A 24,960-nucleotide genomic window follows, 5' to 3' on the forward strand; every position below is an offset into this window, starting at 1 on the left:
GAGAGACAAGAAGTCTTGCCCTGGGTTTGTCTGAAGATTAAGCAACATGTGACATATTATAAGAGCTCTACCATGGGTACATATTCGTGTCTGGCAAGCGTGACTTTCCTTAACCCACCGCATGCCAGCTATTTTTAGCCCTATGGGTCGCCTCCGAGCCGGCCATTTTTCGACCCTTTTTTGTTGGTTAAAATGATAGATTTTGATGTGAAAACAACGAATTTCACCATTAAAATGCTCACTGAAGCTTGGAAATAGGTTTTATTGAGTCCTGCATACACGTATACAGGTATACCCACTCTCTCACGCTCACCATGTAGGTGAGAGAAAGCCGTTTTCTATGTAAGGTATACTCAAGTATTTATGCTGGGAAGGTATAGCAATGTTCAGTACACTTTTCTGATTACTTATTACTTCAGCATCTGTCACAATTTGCATGTCTTTCTCACTGTGAATGCATTATCTTATACTTGCTTGAAGATAGGTACAACCTGACTTCATTATGTACAGTCCTGGCACGTACAAGAAGGCATTTGCAACTTGACTTCACTATATGGTCCTTACACTTACAAGAAAATATTTACAACTTACACTTACATGAAAATATTTACAAAATGTCATCAGTATGTACAGCACTGGGTGAGAACACAGGCAGAATGAGGCAGAGCGAACGTGAGGGGGGACACGAGTGAGTGTATGGCCTTGACAGCCTGGGGGATGGTGGAGGAACAGGTACTATACATGCCTGCCAATTTTTACCCACGACTTTTGAAAAATGCGGTCACAGTGAATTTTTCTTTATTTTAAACTGTTTTAAAACGGCACTGGCACTGGCCGCAGAATTAAATGGCACTGGCAGGTGGCGGGTTACACTTCATCTCTGCCGCTGATGAGATGACAGTATAAACAAACCCAGGAAATTCCTAAGTCTTAACACTCGTTTCTGGGTATTGCTGCATCCGAACGATGAAATGAGAACCATATTCGTTCAGGCGAAGGCTGCCTGGCCATTACATATTACAAAATATCAGGAAGACCTAGCATACTCGTATATACCTTGGTACGGACAGGGCAAAACAAAATGCATCCAACTACTAGGAAGATGAGAGAGGACATGATGTACTTTTATTTAGGAGGAAAGAATCACGAACAGATGGCTCAAACATTCGGTGTAAGTAGCACTGTAAAAAAGTGGATTAGGCGCTTTCGAGAGGAAGGCACAATGGACAGCAGTCATCATTCAGGTCGGCCTGGTGTTACCACACCAAAACAGGACCAGTAAAGAATCATAAGGATGGAAGGTAACACCAGTAAGCAGTGTTCCATAAAAGACGAGTTGAAGCTAGAAAGAGGCACTTGAATAACTGTGCGTAGACTTCGGTCTTCTGAGTTATGTGTTCGAACTCTAGCTTCTTAGATTCATTTCGTCACTCATAACAAAACATTCGATTATCAATTTACACAAACTCTATCCATATATGTAACAACGTTGTTTGATGACAGCAAATGAAAATCACAGCTAGTAATTACCAGCTTCAACTAAGCAGAAGTTAAATTTATGAAGATGTAGAACCAAAATCCAGACATGTCCAGCAAATTGAATTGCAGTGTTCCTAACATGGTATTAAAAAAGGGACCAGCCAAGAAACTGTTCATATAACTTTAAGTTAAATTACCAGACGGAAAAACACAACTAAATGTATTTATTTCGCTTAGCTGTGAAAAACATGCCGGCATTCACAGGCTCGGTACCTGGGACAAAATGGCAATACATGTCAGTGCTACCAACCGGCCGTGTGACGCAAAGCAGAACGCACCAAAACTTCAGCCTTTCAGCAGATGTTTTCATCAAATTTCAGGACACGACTTTGGCTTTGATTGTACGTCTGTAAACGGGCCAGGTTTACAAGTATTCTGATAAGTTCTCTGTTCTTAGATGGTGTGAGTGTGTGTGTGTGTGTGTGTGTGTGTGTGTGTGTGTGTACGGATGTGCAAGCGTTTGTGTATGCATGGTATGGATTGGTCAAAGTATGTGGGAATGAAGTGAGTGCATTAACATATGTATCAATTGTGTGAGTGTGAGAATATGAGCATCCGTGTTCCTTGTCTGCAGTGGTCCATCTGATTTGCATATATTAAGGTTGTTAATGTGTGTGTGTGTGTGTGTGTGTGTGTGTGTGAGACCCATGAATATTCTTAATTAAATGGGCCAGGTGTGTGCCTCTGAAGAGTAAAGGAGAGAATGGAGGAGGAAGGAAAACGGAGGTGGAAAAGGTAAGGAATAAAGGAGAGAAACAGAGGAGGATAGGAGAGAATGAAAGAGGGAGCGAAAAAGTGAGGAAAAAGAGAGAGGGCGAGGACACGAAACGAAAGGAGAGAACGGAGGAAGAATGGAAAAAAGGAAGAGTGGATGTTGGAAGAAGGTAGAAAAAGAAAGAAGAGCAAGCAGAAAGCACACAAAATAGGTGGAAAGTGGGTAATAGAAAGAGGAAGGTAAGAAGTCGAAAACTGGGGATAATGAAAGGAAACAAGGAAAGAATAGAAAGAAAATGATGGAAAGAAAGAGTAAATAGATCACATGAAAAGACAGAAAAGGTAGAGAGAAAAGGAAAGAGAAGAATGAAGGAATGAAAAAAAGAATTGAGAAAAGGCAGACATGTCACAAGGAAGGTAGGAAGCACGTGGGGAAGGAAGGGGAGAATAAAGAAGAAGAGGGAGACTGGACACACGGAAACGGAGAAGATCGAAGAAAGGACGGAGGAAGGAAGCAGGAAACAGGGAAAGAGGGAAGGATGAAAGATGAGAAGGAAAGAGATAATGGAAGAAGCAGCAGGCAATGAAGGAAAGATGAAAGAAAATTGATCAGCGAAAGAGACGGAAAAAGGGAATAAAAGAAGTAGAAAGGCGGAAAACAGAGTGGCACAGACTATGTTAATTTTTTTTTTTAACTAATGACCATTTCGCGGCTGCTTGTTAGAAAAGAGACTAGCCTATGTCCAAGTTATCTGACATACTATGATCGTGTGTGTGTGTGTGTGTGTGTGTGTGTGTCCCTCCACGGGAACCACTTTGTCATGGTGGGGGGCTTGCGTGTCCTATAAATCTGGTAGGCTGTACCAACGGAGGGAGATCCCCCCCTCCCGACTCAGCAGGAAGACGGGGTTACCTTTGCTGCAGGGTACATCAGTGAGGGGTTAGACTAAGTGTTCCCAGGTCCATTGCCTAGTGGATTGCCCTTGGCTGGGTCAAGGCAACGGGAGTAAACCCCGAACGAAAAATCCGTGAGTGGAGTCCCACAGAAGGTGGGGTTCAACAGACAGAACTCCCAACAGACTCCTGCAACCCTGCCCAGTAGGTGGTCGTCATGAATCTTCATACCACTATCTCATGCTGGGAAGGGCCAAATCACGTGGTGGTAAGGACTGTGCACCCTCACCATCACACAAAATCCATTCTTTGCACCAGCCCACTACTATACTCACATCCCACCTCATCTTTCACAATAGCAAAAGACCTATGGCGACGAGATAGGGTGAAAGTGACAAGTCATGGATGAAGCTGAAATGCTAGCTCGAGTCCTGCACATAGGAGTCAATGGCCCAGTGGTTGCTAGCATGATGGCGTAGGAGCAGGTTATGCCTTGGGCCGCGTCCAGTGCGACCAAACAGTCTGAAATGGATGCGCATCTGCTTACCCCGGATGGGGAGAAGTTTCGAAAAGATAACCTAAACATTTGTTGCTCTACACCACCTGGGCATGTAGCTGCATCTGTCAAGGCATCTCACGATGTGGTCAGAAAAACAAAAGAATCCCTCTGACTCTTGCTATCTGGAATTTTCAAACCTTGCTTGATACTGGCCACAACACAAGACCACGCCGTAGAAGTGTCCTTATTGCCCATGACCTGAAAAGATATAAAACTGACACTGCTGCATTGTCTGAGACTCGCCTCTCAGGTGAAGGCAACCTTATAAAAGTAGGAGAAAGGTATACAATTTCTGGAAGGGATAACCAGACAATGTAAGAAAAAACCATGTTATTGGTTTTGCAGTCTAAAGCAGTCTTCTACAGAATATCGAAGAAACACCTGTGGGTATATCAGAGAGGCTGATGTCCTGGTGCATACCACTCTCTGCTGGCAAATATATAACACTCATCAGTGCCTATGCCCTAGTGCTTGTTTCTGAGGACATCAAAGATTCCCTTTATGACTCTTTGGATGCTACCATTCATTCAGTCCCAGCTAATGACAAACTGATCCAACTTGAAGATTTTAATGCCAGAATAGGAAAAAATAACCACCTCTGGCAAGGCATTATAGGCTGCCATGATGTTGATAACACGAAACATTGGCCTTAGATTGCATTCATTATGCTCAGAACACAGTCTGGTCATCACCATCATCTTTCAAATCAAGAATAAACACAAGATCACATTGATGTACCCACAATCTAGACATTGGCACTTAATTGATTATGGCATTGTAAGGCAGCAAGATCGAAGAGAAGTTCCTATAACCCAAGCTATGGGAGGTGCTGAGTGCTCCATAGACCATAACTGTATAGTCACCAAACTGCACTTAGTCATACCCCCACAAATGCGCCGCAGACCATCTATCAAGAAATTAAACTGTAGTAGCATAAAGGAAGTTTAACATCATCCACAGCACTATTGTAGAGAAGCTTTCTCAATGCACACCTCTTGATCCAAACAACAATGCAACAAACCTATACACAGAATAGCTAAACATTAAGATACTGCTCCAAAGTACTGCAAATGAAACACTAGGCTACTCCACTTACCACCATAAAGACTGGTCTGATGAGAATGCTGAGGGAGTAGATGATCTTTCAAGAATGAAGAATAGAGCACATAACTGGTTAGCTGATCCTAGCTGCTTAACCCTAACAACTGAATTAACGAATCTCAGACATGGAACCTAGAAAAACTTGCATGACATGCATAACAAATGGTGGACTGAGCAAGCAAAATAGCTGCAACGACTGGCTGATATTAACGACCATCATGGGTTCTACAAGTCCGTTAACCCCTAAACGCTGACTAGTTTTTACCGTGGGCATCCTTACAATATGAAAAATTTTCCAAAACTGCCTGTTTTCAAACCCTAATATCTCGAAAGTGTAGCAGTTAGGAAAGCATATTAAAGACCATATTGCTCATCAACTCTTCCTCTTTCAAATGAAAGTATCCCCAGGTTTGCAGGTGGTCCCATTGATGAGTATGGACATGAAAAAGATGGGGTAGTTTTGGCGCTTGACGTGGGGTTTGTCCAATCATTAGCATGCGGCCTAGACTTAGATTCCATGGCGAGCAGTCTGCCTAGCGTTTGCAACATTGACTCGCCAGGCAGAGTGGTGTGTTAGTAATGCTGCCCTACCTCACGTTGTGGAATTTTTCATGTATTGGAAAATCATCCCCACTTCCTATACTCACCGTCGTGGGTACGAATCAACACCCTGCACATGTGGCTTGTATATGGTTTGGGGCAATAACAGAGTCACACTTTGCCCAGTTAGTGTGTGGGATAACTCGCACAATTTCCCAATTACTGCCTCACGACTTGCAATTTGTATTCACTTTGAAACAAAACTTTATTTTTCCCATTATTTTTCTTTCACAGAAAGCATACTTAACTGTTATATAAACCTTATTCCTAAAGTATGATGTGCCTGGGGGTAGGCAATTGCGTGGTTACATACAGAACGTGTTTTCATTTATTTATTTATTTATTTTCTTTTTCCCTCTATTAATGAACTTTTTAAAGAAAGTAGCTCACTCTCCAACTGAATGTGGCAGTTAACTTGATAATGTTAGTGATGATGGCACAGTGTTCCTTTGTAGTGAGAAATCATATTCAAAATCTCAAGCAACTCCTTTGACTTCTTCAACTGTTACTGCTACTACTTCTACCACATCTACTACTATACAAATCCTACAACCATTGTAGAAAATCCAGATAATTTTACACAAGATGTGCTATCTTCATCTTCCCCAACTGATTCTCTAGAACTTCAGCAACTTTCACCACTGCCTCACTCTTTACCATCTACAACTACGCCATCACCAACCCCGACACACACCACTACCACTACAACAGCCTCTTCCCAATCACCACCTCAGCTTAATACATTGACACCTTCCACACCTTTGTCACCTCAACTTCATGCCATGATGGCAACTCAAGTTCACCTCCACAGACAATTTTCCTTGATGATGTTGACCTCTCCAAATTCACTGCTGAGAAATCCTCTATTTCTAATTATGACCTCCTCCATGAAGTCGAAACAGATATTGCAAACAGGTAGTACAACAACGAATCACTGAAGACCTTTTATCTTAAAGGCAGTTTAGATTAATGCAAATCGCGCATGGGTGACGGGTTTTCAGGGTACTTTGACAGTTGCACCACATTTGCTTATTTTTTGCAAGAAGTTTATTAACATCTCTTGTGCTCATTCAAAGGAGGGTTCTCTCATCGCATTCCCTACTCTCTGTATGAGGCAGCCTCACTCTATATGAGGCAGCCGTGGCAGCAAACACAACCACTTCTGAGATAAGCCAGCTACTGAAACGAACACCATGGGTCACTAGTATCAGTGGAGATGAGGTCGTCAGATTAAAAGACTTTGGTCGTTTGATGGGATACCTTAGGTTTCCAAATTGGTTAACTCGCAAACAGTTGGAACCAGCCCTACAAATCGGGTTCCAACCAGATGAGTTGCTAGAGGTTTCAAAGAAGATAGACGAAACATTAAGCTCAAACATCACTCATCAAGCAAATACTCACATCACACTCACTCTACAGATGCTGCTGCAAGGGCTGTAAAAATTGCTAAAGTCTCAACTGATTTTTGAAGTTCACGTCTAACTACCAGAGGTCCCACTAACAATGCTCTGTCTCCCTCGTGACACTGATCACCTGCTAATGACCATGAGCAGTAAAGTGCATCGGGCAAAGCTGTCTGACCAATCACCTATGCGTTGTGGCCAACAGTCCTTAATCGTATGCTGGCATTGTGGTCTAGGTGGTCACAGCAAATCAAGATGTTCTCACAAACATGGACAAATTGTCATGGGCCGTATGGGCTTACACCTTCAAGACCGTGTTATCCTTATTGCAAGTATAATAAAGACTCCACTACTCATACCACAGAGAAATGTCGTTACCTTGCACATCATAGGTCGGGGGAAGACAAGCGCGGCATTCAAAAGCACCCAACATAACAGTCACCCAACACAGTGCACTACCCCTCAATGCTATCCATGCATTAGACAATTTAAGGGTAGTTGTGCAAGGAAATTTTAGTCAGGTAAATGTCTCACTTTTTTTATGAATTCAGGTTCTGTTGTCAACTTAGTATCAGAAGATGCGTTAGCAAGAATTCAGTGTAACAGATCGAAATGTGTTAGCTTCCTTGAGCCATTGCATTAATCTATGCACGGTGGATGGATCGAATTTAGACATTAAAGGCAAAACTCAGCTTTAAATTTCGCTACATGATTCGGCAGAGCCATTCATTTCTGAATTCTATGGTACACCCTGGATTAGCTGTCCTGCTGCGTTCTCGTAATGTTCAAACCATGGCATATGGAAATATCAGTGTGTTACCAGCACGAGGGGGCATTACTATTCAAGGTTAGTTTGTGTCAGGTATCACAGACCCAGTTTCCAGTCACCAGTTGATACAGTATCTGTTTCCTCTACCGATCTGTCAACCCCTGACATCCCTGATTCCCTATACTCATCAGATTCTCACCCTGATTCTGAAACAGATCATCCCAGGGATCCATCCTTTGCTGCTGAGCCATCATTGAACTCGTCATTATCTCTCTCATTGCCATTAGAAGACCCCATTCAGTCCTCAATGATCAACCAAGCAGTGGTAAAACAGTGCACAATTATACCCTCCAATTTATATAGTAAGGTTACTCTGAGGATTGTTGGGTCACCAAGCAGTGTCACTGATATTTCTCAGCCTGTGACCTGTTGTGTTAAGTGCTTGAGTTACGAGTCTGTGATGTGTTTAGTGAAAGACGATGGCTTATACTATTTGTACCTAGCCAACACTACTAATGCCCAACTTAAACTGTGTACTGGGGCACAGATTGGTGATTTTTTGGTATACATAGTGGTCGTACATGTGTGCCAAGACTTCCCACTCACCCTCGTGGATGTGTGCATAGTTGTTCACTCTACTGACAATACCACCCCAACTAATTCTGAATCTCATGTGAGATTATCTTAAGTACAGAAGTCAGTTGCTTGATCTTTTGTGACACTGTCGTGAAGTTGTAGCCCTACCCAATGAGAACATGGGCAAAACTAGTCTTGTAAAGTATTCCATTACATTGCAGCCTGATGTCCAACCCGTGTATGTCCCTGCCCATCGTTTATCTCGTAGTCGGTGTCAACAGGCTGATCGTCTCATTCAGGAAATGTTGGAATCCAATGTTATCGAACACTCTGACAGTCCATGGAACAGTCCGTTATTTTTCATTCCAAAGAAAAGTGGTGAGCTATGGCCAGTCATAGACTACCACCACGTAAAGGCATTGACCATTCTGGAGAGATTCCCAATTCCTGTGCTCACTGATTTTTTGGAATCCCTAAGAGAAAACAATTGTGTTTTCTCCTCCCTGGATCTCTAGAGGAATTATCCAATCATTGCCTTCAGCAACCCGTCCGGTCATTACCAATTCCGTAGGCTTCCAGTTGGTTTGAGAAATGCATCATTGGCATTCATGTTGTTAATTCATACGGTCTTTGCCAGCATGATAGTTCACTCATTCTCTGCTTATTCTGATGATGTCATATTCATTTATTGCTCTGATGAGGAACAATTTGAGATATTGGCAGAGGTATTCACTAGGCTCAAACAAGCTTGACTTAAAATCATGCTCTCAAAGTGCCATTTTTTATGTAAGAAGCTAAAGTTCCTACAACATGTTGTTGATTCTAACAGCATTCAAACATTGGACAAAAAAGGTAAATGTAGTGACAAACTTCCCTATTCCTACCAACACAGATGCAGTGCATAGTGTTGTTGGTCTCAGTGGGTACTATTGTCATTTCATCAAGGGGTATGCCCAAATTGCTGCACTGTTAACTAAACTGTTGAAGAAAGATGAGTCCTACATGTGGTCACATGAACAAGCTACCTTGTTTACTGCCATGAAAACTGCTCTTGTACAAGTCCCTGTCTTGGCGTTCCCTGATTATTCCAAACCTTTCCTACTAGGTGCTGATGCTTCTGGAGTGGGCCTGGTTCTTGTTCTCATGCAAGATCACTCCAAAGGAAAGAAATGTGTCATTGCCTATGCCATTTGAACGTTAAACTCTGCAGAGAAGAATTACAGAGTAACTCATTTGGAAGCCCTCGCCGTGGTCTGGTCCCTAAAACATTTCCTCTACGTCATCTATGGTTACCCTCTTCATATCCAGACAGACAACCTTCCTCTGTGTGACCTATTCCAAAGATGTAATCTTACTGGTCGTCTTCCATGTTGGGCTGTTATTGTTAATGACTATAATCCAGTGTTCGAATGATTCCCTGAAATGTCAAATGATGTAGTCAATGCTCTCTCTCATTATGTTACCAGAGTCTCGACTGGTTGTGACATAAGCTTGGTGTTCAGTTATGACACTCCATGGGTTCCAGTGTGCTGACGCTCTATGGTCTCAGGTCATATATTTTCTTGACTCTGTTGATGATTCTTCCTTGACAAAGTTACCAGTTCCTGTGTCTGATTTCTTTCTCTTCAATGACTTACTCTACAAGAGGACGGTACTCAAAGGTAGCGATGTCCTCTGTAATACCTGAAATTAAACTTAACAAATTAATCACTGGTCTGACCGAGATTCGATCGCAGGCCCTTGTGCTCCACACGCACGCATGTTACCATTGAGTCAAAGAGAGGATCACTGTTTTGCCTCTAAGCAATGCGGGCTTTTACATACCCCATTACATCACTCTTTTCTCCCCTTCGTGATTAATTTGGTGAGTTTCAAAGTAGTGTAGCATCAGGGGTCACCATTGGGATGCTGCGAACCACACCAAACAGCTAATCCCCAGGATGTAAGGACTAGGACGCTGTCAGCTAACCAACATCATTGCCCTCTATGCCTCGCCTCACATCACACACTGCTGCCAACCAATGTAATAACCAACATGAAACTTACCAAATTAATCACTGATCCAGCCGAGATTTGATCTTAGGCCCTTGCACTCCAAACGTGTGCATGTTACCACTGAGCCAAACGGAGGATCCCCACTTCGCCTCTTAGCAACATGGGCTTTTATATACCCCATAACATCACTCTAGATTCAATCTCAGGCCCTCGCGTTCCATATATGTGCACGTTACCACTGAGATAATATAGTATCCCCACTTTCCCTCTAGCAATGTGGGTTTTCATAGACCCTATTACATCACTCTTTTCTGTCCTTGGTGATTAATTTGGTGAGTTTCAAGTACACGGAAGCACATCATTGGAGGCCACCACTGGGAACGCTGGTGACCGCACCGAACAGCTCATCCCCGGGACATAAGGACTAGAATGCTGTCAGCTAACCAACAACATCCATTGCCCTCCAAGCCGCACCTCACATCCCCCACCGCTGCCAACCAATGTAATAACCGAACTGAAACTTAACAAATTAATCACTGGTCCGCCCAATATATGATCGCAGGCTCTCACACTTCACAGGCGTGCACTTTACCACTGAAGCAATGAGAGGATCCTCATTTTACCTCTAAGCCATGTGGACTTTTATATACCCCATTGAACCTCATCGCAAAGTCAGACAACTAGCCATTCCAACAGACTTAATTCCATTTATTCCTTGACACCCCTCAAGTGTCACACCCAGGTAAGGACAAAAGCTTATGACAGGCACGCCTTTCATACCACTGGCTCACTACGCAAAAAGATGTAGAGGCTCACTGTGATGCACATCTATCTTGTGTTCGTCATGAAGGATTTACTGGTCGACCTGTATCCATAATGCAATACTCCATACCGTCAAGACCTTGACAAACTGTCTTCCTTGATATTCTGAAATCATCATGTACAGAGTCTGGTTGTGTTTATTAGTGGCAATCAATCATTTCTCCAGGTTCGCGATATTGGCTCCATTGCATGACAAATCTGCTAATGCGGTTGCCCATGTTTTTGTTAATTCAGTAATTTGTCCTTTCACAACTTCAGGAGTCATTCTAACATATAATGGGTCAAAGTTCAACAATTCATTGCTGGAAAAAAAATTGACTTCACAATGGAATTAGTAAGTGTAATGTTGTCGCCCATCATCCAGTCTCTAATGGCCTCGTGGAGTGATGGAATAGGAAGATTGTAGAATGCCTACGTCACATGGCAGGTGATCAGAGTTCCAACCTGGAATGAGTGAATTCCACGGGTGGCTACATCAATTAACTCAATAAGTCAGTTGGTGAAACTCCGTTCTTTGTCATCTACAGCTTTGAAAAGAGACTACTTTATTCCTTATTGCAATCTAGCAATGATCCAGTCTACAATCACGATGATTATGTCAAATTTCACCTCTTAAATTTGTAGAAAATTCGTACGTACATCCAGCATACTTTGGCCCTCTCAACCACAGAAATGATACATAAGTAACACACAGCTGCCTCAGAAGTTACCATCCAAGAATGTGATTTAGTTTTTGCCCTGGATCACAAGTGTGAATCAAAACTTGATAGTAAATTCCTGGATTCTTTCTGTGTCATCTCTCGTAAGGGCAACAAAATCTGTCTAAAGCTGAGACCAAATGGGTGCATGCCGATGTATTGAAGGAGTCACTAGGAAATATCTCATCTTCTCAATCCGGAAATGCTACTCCTTCTCCCATTACTACTTCTGACATTTCTTCAGATTCCCCTTCTCCCTCTGAAACAGTGCCACCTTTCCCTGCTGTTAGTAACTATAGTGCAAAGTTGCACTCTGCCAACAAACCGCTTACATAATATTGTAACCCCAGACTCTCATCATAATCATTTTCATAATCATCGCCTCTAACTTCAAATTTTTTATAGGTAAGATGTTGTGGGTCCACGTGCTGACAGTGCTGACCCTAGGAGGGTCCGAGTTGGGTAAGGACAATGGTGCCGTATGGCCCAGGGCCTTGGTTGGTGCGGGAGGTGAGATAATGATGGTGAAAGATGTAATCTCCTTGTGCTACGACCTTGAGCCACTGGCCGCAGAGGCAATTGCCCTGCCTTATTTTGCACACCGGTTTGAGGAGATAGAGGCCCTTCTGTTTGATATCAAGGAGAAACATGACAAAGATGCATTTTGGTACCTACTTTACTTACCCATCTGCTGGAAGCTAGACTATGTTAGAATGAAATTCTCCCATTTAAATGACACTTTCTCTAACCAAACACCTGTAGATCGTTCATGTGTGAAGCGTGGACTCTTTGACCTTGGGGGAGAAATTCTAAGTGGGTTATTTGGTGTGGCGACCACTCGTGACCTTTCTGGATTCAAATTTGACCTTCCTGAATTAGCCAGAGACCTACAGTCCCAAAACAGAGTTATCCAAGTTCAACACTCTATGCTACAGAAGATCACAGTCCAATTAAATGACGTCACATGCACGTTAAACAGCTCCACAGGAATTCTAAAAGAAGAGATCTCAAAACTTAATAATGTCTCAGAATTGTTATGTCAAACTAAACATGAACAACCTACACGTCTCCCTGGGCTATCTTCTCTCCCAACCTTAGTTTGTGTTCTATTTGATGCTGTCGGTGGTCGCATCACTGCAGACTTAGTACCAATCTCTGACATCTGCTCTGCATTGGAATGGGCCCACTCCACCTTCAAGTTGTTTCCAGTGCTTTAATTCTCCTCTTTAGAATACTAGTACCCAGTACCTGAGGCCACTTTCCTCACTAAAGAAATTGATGTTCATATCATTCTCCGTTCATCTATCACATTTGATCTCTTCCACGTCATTCCTTTTCCCTCCTTGTACAAAAATTCCTTGTTACATGCCTTTGTTTCCTCGGAGTACTTTTTCCTATCTCATGATCATGTCTCTTTTGCTTTCACACCCTCCAATGATCTCAGCAGGTGATCTTTTCTTATAACTCTCGACTTCGTGCTGCCCATCTCCTGACAATCTCTCCTAGTAGCACTGCTCCCTGTGAATCTGCCTTAGTTTGTAATTTCTCGGTACAATCTGTCTGTTTCTTTGTTCCAGCCCCCAAGCTCTCAGTGGTATGTACATGATCTAATTCCCTTACCTAAGGTCTAGCCTAGTTCAAAGTCTGCTTACACAGTGCTTTAATAGAGAGGCACGGGAGCGTACTGGCCTCTGCCAACTGGATGCTGGAGTGGCATGGTGGGGGTAAGACCTCTGCAGTTCTTGTGTCAATATATATCCGGAATATATCACTGGTATTTGGATTTACCTACATTCCACGAGTGGGGAAGTAACAGTTTTGTTGTTTAGCACTTCCTTCTGGCAAGGGGTTTATGCTTACATTTCTATAAATGTTCTATAGGACTTATTCTACTTGGACATTATATCACATTTACAGTTCATATTACATATTTTGCATAATAAATTCATGGTCATGAAAAATACCACAGTGCCTCCCAAAAGGGTAATTTTCTTTAGGTGTGAATCTCATTTTCTTTCATTACTGCTACACTGACCCAAGATATTTACAACAGCAAATTTACATATCAGCTTTGCTCTTACATTTTCACTTAGAAACCACTTACAAATAACACATCAAATGTAGATCATTCTCTGCTACTGCCATCTCCCACACATCTGTACTTAGACTTCTCTGTCTCACCGTCAGAGGAAAATGCATCATTGTCACAGGCACTCCCATCCTTCTGAAGCACTATGAAAACCTTTTCAGACGTGTCAGAATGGGCAGGGGAAGGAGCATGTGTTACCTCACTCTCCACATGGTAACTTCCCCCTGTTTCTGAGGAAGTTTCGCCACTATAACTTACAATGGTGACTGTCATGTCCAAAGCATGCCCTATTGCACTATCACTGAGCCCCTTCGATCTCTTCTTTGACAGGACTCTCGCGAGGATGGATTACTTAAGGAGCCCACCTGTGGCTGGGACAGACTCTGACATGGGAATCACAAGACATCGCTCCTCACCTGACCAAGGCAAGGCACAGACTGAACAATGCTTGCATGCCGGGGAAGGAGTCTTTCACAAGCCTTTGGTGGCAAGATAAAAATGAGTCAGTTCAAACGATGACAGAAAGGAACAAACTACACATCACGTCACCGGGTGGCCTCCAAGCACCTGAATCGCTACTGTATATCACGTTCCTCGGCAGTTAGGGGTTAATAGGCTATCATCTATGGGCCAACCAACCACAACATAAACCCTGTTTGATCAGCCGAAGGAGAGCCCCAGAAAGACAAGCAAACAATCCTAGAAAAATAGGAACAACACTTGTAACACCTTCCTGAATCGAAGAAACCTGGTGGAGCATAACATCCTTGATAACATCCCAAATGTCTGTCAAGTGGCAGATCTTGATGTCCCACCTTACAATTGCACTAAGTATTCAGGGCATCTAATATTAAAAAAAAGTAACAAAAGCCCTTCCCCTAATTGCATACCGTCTGAACTGATCAGAGAGGGTGGTCAGTTACTTTACCAGCACCTCCATGACCTCACACTGACTCTCTGGAACTTAAAACAAATTCCATATGGATGACTTACCTCTGATATTGTAACCATGTACAAGAAGAAAGGGGACTGCACAAATTGTGACAACAGCAGAGACATCTCCCTCCTTGTCAGTGCTAGCAAAGTACTAGCCAATACAATGTTATCCAGACTGACTAAACGTTTGACTGAGTCTACACTCCCTGAAACACAATATGGATTGGGGAATGGACGAAGTACGTGTGATATAATCTTTGTTGCCCGAAAGATTCAAGAGAAATTCCACAAGCAGAACTGTGACTTGTATATTACATTCACCAATCTTGCAAATACATTTGACACAGTCAGCTGAGAAGTTTTATGGAATGTTGTATGAAAAGTTGGAGTTCCAAACAAAATTTTTACCTACCACCCTGAAGAGTCTGCATGACAGCATGAATGTCCATGTGTCCATAGGTGGGAGCAAATCTGAACCATTCAGTGTGGATGTGGGCATAAAAGCAAGGATATGTCCTGGCTCCTGTCTTTTTCAACATCTTTCTCACTGCAGTCACCTTTTTAAGTCACAGCAAATGAACCCTGATGATGAAATAAAAATCCAGTTCCATCGTGATGGTAACTTGTTCCATATAGACGGAAACTTATTTATTCTCTGATGTCTTCAAGCACAATAAAAAAATGAATTTGCTCATTACCTAGAGCTGCAATATGCTAATGACTGTGATCTCCTTGCACATACCCCAGAAGCCCTACAACAGTATCTCACCATCATTTCCAACATATACCACACAATGGGTCTCCGAATAAATGTCAATAAAACAGAAATAATATCTCAGAAAGACAATGCAGTTGAGACTCTTGCATTTCAGATAAATGGCGAAAATGTAAATCAGGTGGAGAAATTTATCTACTTTGGAAGTGTGCTCACAGATAAACATAACATTTTTGCATAAGTCCTTGAACGAGTTAATCACGCCTCAGCCTCTTTTGGGTATCTTAGGTCCAGAGTCTTGTAAAACACCAACTTGAGAATCAAGACAAAGATATCTATTTATATAGCTGTATCCTTCTCCTTCCTCATATTCGGTGCTAAATCCGGGACTACTTAGCAGCATCACGTCAAACACATTGAGTCTTTTCACACCCGATGCTAATAGCGTATCCTAGGACTTAAATGGGAGGATAAAGTCCCTTACTCACAAATCTTTCACCGGGCAAAGTCAACCAGCATAGAAACCATGCTGAGTAAAGAACAGCTAAGATGGGTCAGACATGTGTTTCACGTGCCTGAGCACCACCTTCCCTGCCTGGCCACATATTTCCCTTCCGTATTACAGTTCAGCACCCACCCTCAGCCAGCAGCCCTAGTGGGATAGGTTAATGCCAGGGTAGGTTAGGTTAGGATAGGATAATAGAGGTAATTTTGCCTGGGAAAAACTTGGAGCACTTTTTGAAGTATATCCTATGGTTAGTTTTGAAACAACGGGGTGAGCGTCATTCCTGGCTGACGTTCCTGGTGGTGGTGCTGATTCTGTATGGCCAACTTCCTGCAGCACGTCACAACCCAGGGTGACAGAAGAGATATAAAGATCATATAAGGACAACCCTGAAGAAATGCAACATCATACCAAAAGATCTTGAAACCAATGCCTCTGACAGAAAACAATGGCGTGCCCTCTGCAGTGAAGGAGCCATTCCTCTAGAAAAAGCGTGGAACCTGGCCAGAGAAGACCATAGACAATGGAGTCACAACCAAAACAAAATTCTCACAGCAAACCCTGACTTGACATACCAACTGTGCGGCAAAGTTTGCATATCCAGAATTGCTTTGCACAGTCACACACGTTGTCACCAATGACTAAGAAACACAGTATATTAGTGAGTATAGTAGCCGTCGTCTTCTGTAATACTATAGAAGGGCAGCTTTAAGAGTGTGTGTGTGTGTGTGTGTGTGTGTGTGTGTGTGTGTGTGTGTGTGTGTGTGTGTCAGTGTATGTGTGTGTGTGTGTGTGTGTGTGTGTGTGTGTGTGTGTCAGTGTGTGTGTGTGTGTGTAAAGCAGGATGGTTGAAAATGGATCTCAGATGGGCCAGTTTTAATTTCATTTCAATTGACGTTTTGTGAAGGGGTGATTTGGCCCGTAATATTTCTCCCATTGTGTTACAAGACGCGGACGTGGAAGAGGCGGTGGGGAATTTCCGTGGAAATTTATACATCTTTGCAGAGAGAGAGAGAGAGAGAGATGTACAGTCACTCATAAAAGAAACGACCCCCCCCGGCCAAGACACCAACCAATATGATATCGGTCCTGGTAACACTGTAAATGACGTCAGGTGTGGGGGTATGAAGCTGCGTTTGGGGGAAGTTCATTCAAAGATCATTCCAAGTGTGTCGAGCCCATTCATTTAACCCTTGAGGCCGGGGGTTTCATTTGCATCATGTCCGGCATTAATGCATAAATGTTTCGGGTATGGGATTGTGTTATCACCTGAAAGTTCTTTGTTCTTGTAGCATAAAGTTAATTTTGTGTGAAGGACAACATAACAAGTCAGATATAATGTACGTTTGACTCGAATTGTGGATTGAAGCTGTGTTTCGTGCAGATTAACTCCGCCCTTTTCTCAAACACCCCTCCTCATCCCCCCATATGGCTGACGTCAAATATACTGTTACCAACACTGAATACCCCGAGTTATATTGCCTCTAACGCACGGGGTGGTCTTTTCTTTTATGACTGACTGTACATCTACACTCTAATGGCTATTAACATTATTGATGCTACAAAAAGACGATTTTATTCAACAGAAAATGGTGGTAACTGTGGTGACAGTTATGGTCCTGGTAGCTGTGATGTTGGTGGTGGTAGGCATGATGATGATGGTGGTGATGGTAACTGTGATGGTAGTGGTGGTAGCAACGTGGTGGTGGTTTTGATGATAGCTGTGATGTTGGACATGATGATGGTGATGTTGGTAGCTGTGGTGGTGGTGGTGGTGGCAGTGCTGGTGTGGGGGGTGGTAGCTGTTGTGGTGATAGTTGTGGTGGTGCTGGTGGTGGTAGTAGTGACAGCTGTTGAGAAACAACTTCCATTTGGCCAGATGCTATGTGGCATGTTGGGACCAGAAAGCACTTCCTCCAAAGCAAAGCATGGTTCAGAGACGGTTCTTGTCATCTCTATGAGTGTATGATGGACATAGCAAAGTAAGTACCCTACCCTATCAACCAGTCCCTGCAGCCGTAGCTGAAAGAAAAATGTGAGAATGACAACCGTGCTGCAGGGGTTAATTACTGGGAAATTTTATAGGAAAGTGTAAAAATAGTCATTGCCCCATACTGTCTTAATCTCTTGCCCTATATTGTCTAAATCTACAAGGAGAAAATACCATTAGAGGTAAGTTCAAAACTTTGTTGTGTTCCTTCTGTATTCTTGTGGGTTAAATGAAACAATGATTTTTGCTGAATCCTGGATGGGGCTGGACTAGAAACCCTTTAACCCATCATTTCTGGGTGTCATGTATACGTGATGACTCAGGGATGTCTGGGTGGGATGTATACATAATCTAGCATTTCACGACACTGAATATTCTGTAGGCTACTTCCATCACGTTCAGCCACTGGCAACTCTCCTGCACGCATCTGAGTCACGCTTCAAGTACCTGCTTACCTCTGTAATGGATAGACCTCCACAAACGGTTTTCCCTTTGTCTGGATCCTCAGCTGAATGCCTGCAGTTGCCAATTTCAGCACCAATGAAGTCCAAAGGCCAGAAAAGAAAAGGCCTTAGTGATAGTACGATAGGGAGAGAACTTGAGGTGACATTATTGCCAGTTGTGAAAGGAGAAAGTGACTCTTCGTGTGTGGAAAGCAACCTCCGTGATGAATTTCGATATTTATGCATCACATGAGGAGGGTGGATCACATGAGTCCTCCTCTGTATGCCCATCGTTTCCCCCTGAACGTTCATCTGCTATTTCCGATGATGGGAATGGTTCAGAGGGTATTGACAGTCCTGGAGAGGGGGATATTGGCTCAGATGAGGAGATGGAAGATGAGGTAGGGAGTAGAGAAAGGGAGGAGGTGGAGGAGGGAGGGAGAAGGAAGCGCGTTAGAGCAAACCTCGCACCAGTGCTGTGTATATTTATGAGAATAATGGAAGCAGAAAATTTCATTCATGATGAAATCAGTGGCTTATTTTTTACTGAAACTTTTCATGTGTGTATATTTGTTATGATGAAAAAGTACAAATCACAGGGGAAAAAATCTCATATAATGGATAATATTGTGGATTATGGATAGTACATGGATAACTATTTTGTTCTCAGTATTATTATTTAGGTTTTATGTAGTAGTAGTAGTAGTAGTGGTAGTAGTAGTAGTAGTAGTACAGTAGTATTTGGAGTAGCTATAGTAATACCCAGACTTCTAGTGGCACAGCGGTGCTAGAATCGAGCAACAATGCAAGCCGAACATACATTTGTGTGTGGGGGGGGAGGGCGCTGGTGGAGGCATGGTGGAGCGGTTGTGAGGTGCGAGGGCACACGGGGCTGTAGGTGGGCTGAACCAGCCTGCCTCAAGGTCGTTACTATGGTAACTGCACTGAAAACCTCACTTACCTGACGCTTTTGAAAAACCTACATGGAAATGGAGTTTGTGGTGGATTGTGGTCTTCTGGAAGCATTACACTGGTCTAGAGTCAGAATGCTTCTGAATAAAATCAGTCATACCTGACTAATATGGGTTGCTGAAAACGAAACTGCTACTTAAATATCTTGATTGGATCTAGTTTTCAAGATATTACCGATTATAATAAACAGCTCGAATATTCAGTCGAGCTATAAGGACTATGAGAGAACGAACTCGATTTCAAACAGAATGTGTGATCTGAACGATTGATATGATCAAAGGACACTATATGATACTGAATCGTCTATAAAATCACTTAAGTCACATACAGAATCACATTAATCTTCTATAAACGTCACTAATCACTAATAAAAAGGTGAATTCTGTGTTTGCAGGTTTGGTGGAAATGCCTGTTGATTGTGTGAATGATGTCAACAACTTCTGCTATGTTTGTGGTGAGGTTACTTTTGTTTTACAAAAGCACATAATAACTGCCATGATCAAGAAGGCCTACTGCCTCCATTTTGGCTGCAAAATCGGCGATCAGGATAACCCCTGGGCCCTCCACATATGCTGCAACACCTGCACAACAAACCTTTGTCAGTGGCTAAATGGGAAGAAGAAATCCATGCCGTTTGCAGTGCCGATAGTCTGGAGGGAACCGACAGATCACATAAGCAACTGTTGCTTCTGCATGGTGCCTCCACTAGCAGCTGTGTCAAGGGAAAAAAGTGGACTGTGCAGTATCCCAACATTCCATCTGCCATACGATCTGTACCCCATGACGATGCAATGCCAGTTCCTGTGGCTCCAGAAGCATTCACATTGGAGTCAGATGAGGAAGAGGAAGATGTTGAAAGTCGCATTCTTGAACATTCTACTTCACATGACCCAGATTTTCTGTCACAATTCCTTTTCAGCCACAGCTTATAACGCAAGCCAGACTCAATGATCTCGTCAGAGAATTGGATTGCCTAAGAGATAGAGTTATTTGGGTCGAGGCTACAGCAGTGGAATCCACTGATGAGTGATGTTCGGATTTCAACGTTTCATGATTGCCAATGAGACCTCGTTTGATTGCTCTTTATGGAAGGAGAATTTGTGGCCTGCAAGGACATCAATGGATGGATGACGGCTTTCAACATAGCTTATAAGTCTTCTGCGTGGAAACTGTTCATCAATTCATCAAAGACGAGCCTCAAAGCCGTTTTGCTACATAATGACAACACACTGCCTTCAATTCCAGTTGGCCATGAGGCACATATGAAGGAAACCTGTGACAACATGGAGCAACTCCTAAGATGCATAAACTATGACACATCAGTGGCAGCTCTGTGGCAATTTGAAGGTTGTCGCTATCTTGCTAGGTCTACAGGCCGGATACACCAAGTACTGTTGCTTTCTCGGTGAATGAGACAGCAAAGCAAGAGATTTCCACTACATCAAGCGAAACTAGCCGCATCAACAGTCGTTGGAACGAGGGCAGAAGAATGTTCAGTATCCCCCAGTTGTTGACTCCGGAAAGATTCTCTTGCCGCCCTTACACATCAAGCTGGGCTTGATGGAGAACTTTGTTAAGGCGATGGACAAGACTAAGCCAGCCTTCAAGTATACCTCCTTGAAAAGTAACTGAGGTTAAGTGAAGCAAAAATAAAAAATGGGATATTTGTTGGGCTGCAAAATCGTGAACTTGCCGAAAAGTCCACTATGTTGGGGAGGCGGTGGCTCAATCGGTAGAGAGTTGGCCTGCAGTCCTGATGGACCCGGGTTCAAATCCTGCTGAGGCAGGGAACAGTTTCAGGATTTGAATTTCATAAAATCAGACTTTACTGATCTACCATAAGACCCGCAGACATTTCGTAAAAATACCCCCGCTAATACCAATACATCAGTCCTATATGAGACAGCCCTAGCATGTATTCAATATGGACGGTGGGTGTTAGCGCCGAAGTGGTGGCATGTAGAGGTGTGCGGTACGTAGGAGGACTACTGGGCCTTGAAATCAGGCTGTGAAGCCTATGTCCAGAGTCGGTCACAAAAAAAAAAAAAAAAAAAAAAAAGAAGTTGGCATGGAAGGCCTTCGAAAGAGTTGCAACGAACTTTCTTGGAAACAAGAAGGCGGATGACTACAAGGAATTGGTGGAAAACCTGCTCGAAATGTACAGAAGCCTAGGCTGCAAAATGTTGCTGAAATTGTACTTTCTACATTCTCACCTTGATTTTTTCGCTCCAAACTGCAGAGCAATGAGTGATGAACATGGCGTGCTGTTTTACCAGGATATTGTAACAATGGAGAAGCGATATCAGGGCAAGTGGAGTCCATCAATGCTAGCAGATTAGTGATGGACAGTGATAAGGGATGCTCCACTCGAAAGCTTCAAGAGGCAAGCAAAGAAACGTCGAACAGACGATGAATGAACTTGAATGACTGTGTGCCTTGCACAATTACTGTAGTACTTTCACAGCATCATGTTGAATTAGTGTTTTAGCACATTTTGTCTGTATTATTCAGTCTTAATGTGTATGAAATATACATACACTGACTTCTTATGAATCTGCTAAATATGAAAATATCCGGAAATTAGGAGCCAATCAAGGGATTTAATGGTCATATTTGAATTCAGCCTGCCAAAATCTATCAGAAACAGCACATTTCATCTATGAAGCAGTCAACTTCCAAAAATTGTAGATCAGTATTATTATTGTAGAGGGCTAGTATAAGCCTTAGTTGTGGCACCGCACTTCAGCCACACATACAGATATGGGCAAAAAACTACAGAAATTGCCCCCTTTCCCCAGTCACTCTCTCTGACTATACCAGCAGTTCTCAAACTTTTTAGTGGGTGACTCTATTTGGAAAATTTCAAGACTTCACGACCCACAGGGTAAAAAAATCAGAGAGAGAGAGAGAGAGAGAGAGAGAGTGAGAGAGAAAAGTAACCAGTATATAGCCTATCGTAGTTATTAAGAATATGCTAATAATGTAATAAGGATAATTACAATTTCAGTTACGTAAATAAAACAGCCTAAAATGAAAGCATTAGGCCTCTTCTGTGTCCCTGCAACCCACCAAAATTCCTCTCGCAACTCACTTTTGGGTCGCGACCCATACTTTGAGAATCATTGGACTATACACATTTCATGGACAGTCTGAGACCTTCACCCTGAAGTCAAGGGATTAGAATTATGACATTTAGATTTTTTTTTGGGGGGGTTAAGTATTAGCTGTAATATGAAGATTTAAAAAAAAAAAAAGGTGATTTTCTCATAAATGCCCAACTAGGAGAAGGGTCGGCGGAAATCTATGCCAGATGCAATGGATTAATCTATAAATTGCTGACTTACAGAGGAACTGTTTCGAATTAGACCTGCTGCTCCCTAGAGCTTCCAAATCAACTGCATTGACTTTCCTAGAAAACTCAAGATGATCCCCAGAAGCTTTCTCGCCAGGGTCCTGCATCATATAAATAAAAAAATAATAATAATACTGATCCATCGTACAGCAGGCATACCAGTCACCAGCAGCATGCATCAGTCCACGTTGTTGCACCATGGGTCTCGCTCTGTCTCATGAGTTTCTGGGTGAGCAATGGTGAATTTTGCTGGACTTCGCTAGATTCTTTTGAAACTCTGTTTAATTTTTTTTCTCTTTTTTCTTTTATGTCGTTTGCTTAGTGGGCTATGTTGAGCCTGATGGTCAGGCAACAAACAGGCTGGCTGTTCTTTTTTTTTTTTTTTCCAATCACACTTCATCTCTTAATGTGCTAAGCTGAGAATTAATTTCAAGATACTTATCGACGGAGTTTTGTAAATTCTAGCAAGAGAGAGAGAGAGAGAGAAAGAGAGTATTAAACAGAATCATCTATAGTAAGAACAAGTGCTCGTGGGCCCTTTGGGCTCCTCGGACTTGGTCCTGCAGAGGGCTCGCGTTTATGTGCTGTTCTAGTGTAACGTTGTCACTTGGATTTTTTGCAGCTAACCAATAGACCATGTTATTTGCAGCTTCGGGAATGGAACCCAAGTTGTCCGAACACAAGTCCGAAATACTTTAGTTGTACATGTGGGCAAAAAATTCTACGGAGATCCTATGCAGGACGCCAGGAGAGGAGTTTTTTGGTCAAAATGTGATCGCTCATTAAATATAGTAAATGTTTTTCAATGGTGATGGGACCAAGTTTTTTCACATCAGCGAATTCTTTGCGATTTCTGTGCCAATTTTGTTGCGATTTGAATGTGTAGTTTCGGCTGCCCAAAACACACACATACACACAAACACACACATGGCTAGTGCTATAGTATATTAGATTATAACTGAAAGGAACCCGAAAATAAACTGAAAAAATTTGGACTGATAATACAGGTGTGAAAGTTAGGGATTGAGAAGTAGAGAGCATAGGAGAGTCAGATGATAGTAACAAGTCGACAACACTTCCGGCCGTATGCTTAAACACAAATGGAGTGGCCCTACATTGATCCTTCCTTTACACACCAAGGGCTCTGCCACAATAAGGCCGGAATCAGACTTATTCTGACGTGAATTGTCCGATTATGTACATTAAAAATAATACTGAAATAAGCAAATCTCGTTTCACTGGGTCACAGTATGACCATAATGCTTCTTGCCTGCATCATATCTAGCAGTCAGAAATTGATTGGTCAGAATATGACCAAGTGAAACAAGGCATTCTTATTCCAACATTACTCCTAAAGTACATAATCGGACACTTCGAGTCAGAGTATGTCTGGTTCTGGCCTTGGTGTGGCGGTGCCCTAAGGAATGCACAAGCAAGCCCACAGTTTTTACATGGTATGCTTAGACAGCATTAAGGAAAAGGGAGCTGTTGGTAGGTCTGCATGACCAGCTGGAATGTCGGAAGTGCTCGCGTAGGAGTTGCTGTTGCTGTGACTATTCTTTGTCGAGACCATGTCCATGAACAACAAAACAAAGCAATTTCCTGTCATTTTATATATATATATATATATATATATATATATATATATATATATATATATATATATATATATATATATATATATATATATATATATATATATATATATATATATATATATATATATATATATATATATATATATATTAGCACTTATTTCTATGTATTATACTTTTACAGTAATAAACTTTTCAATCAATACTTATGTTGTAAATATGATAACTGGCTCTGAAAATAAGAATTAGGTAATCCGGAGATGTGGGACCACCTTAAAAAATAAATAATTGGAAATGATTGACTTAATAAAGGTGTACTGAAGTGTGTTTTCGAGTATGAAGAGGATCTACCGATAAACAAGGGGAAATGATTACATAAGGGGTAGGTTAGGTTAGGATAAATTTAGTTAGGTTAGCATAAAATTGGTTGGGTTAACTTGAAATAGGTTAGGTAGGTTAAGACAAACAAGGTTGGGTTGAATTTAAAAAAATTTGTTACGTTTGGATAAGTGGGCACTAATAAAGGGCAATTTCGCTCAAAAATGGTTGTAAGATGGCGTCCGTATGTCTTCGTGCACAGGATAGGATAAGTTTGGCTAAGTTAGCCAAGAAATTGGTCGAATTAGCCAAAAATAGGATAGGTAGTCAGGATAAATAAGGTTCAGTTGTCATGAAAATTTAGGATAGGTTTGG

This window comes from Coenobita brevimanus, chromosome 80 (genome assembly GCF_032717465.1).
Source record: "Coenobita brevimanus isolate Jiangsu-jjx chromosome 80, ASM3271746v2, whole genome shotgun sequence".
NCBI lineage: Eukaryota > Metazoa > Arthropoda > Malacostraca > Decapoda > Coenobitidae > Coenobita > Coenobita brevimanus.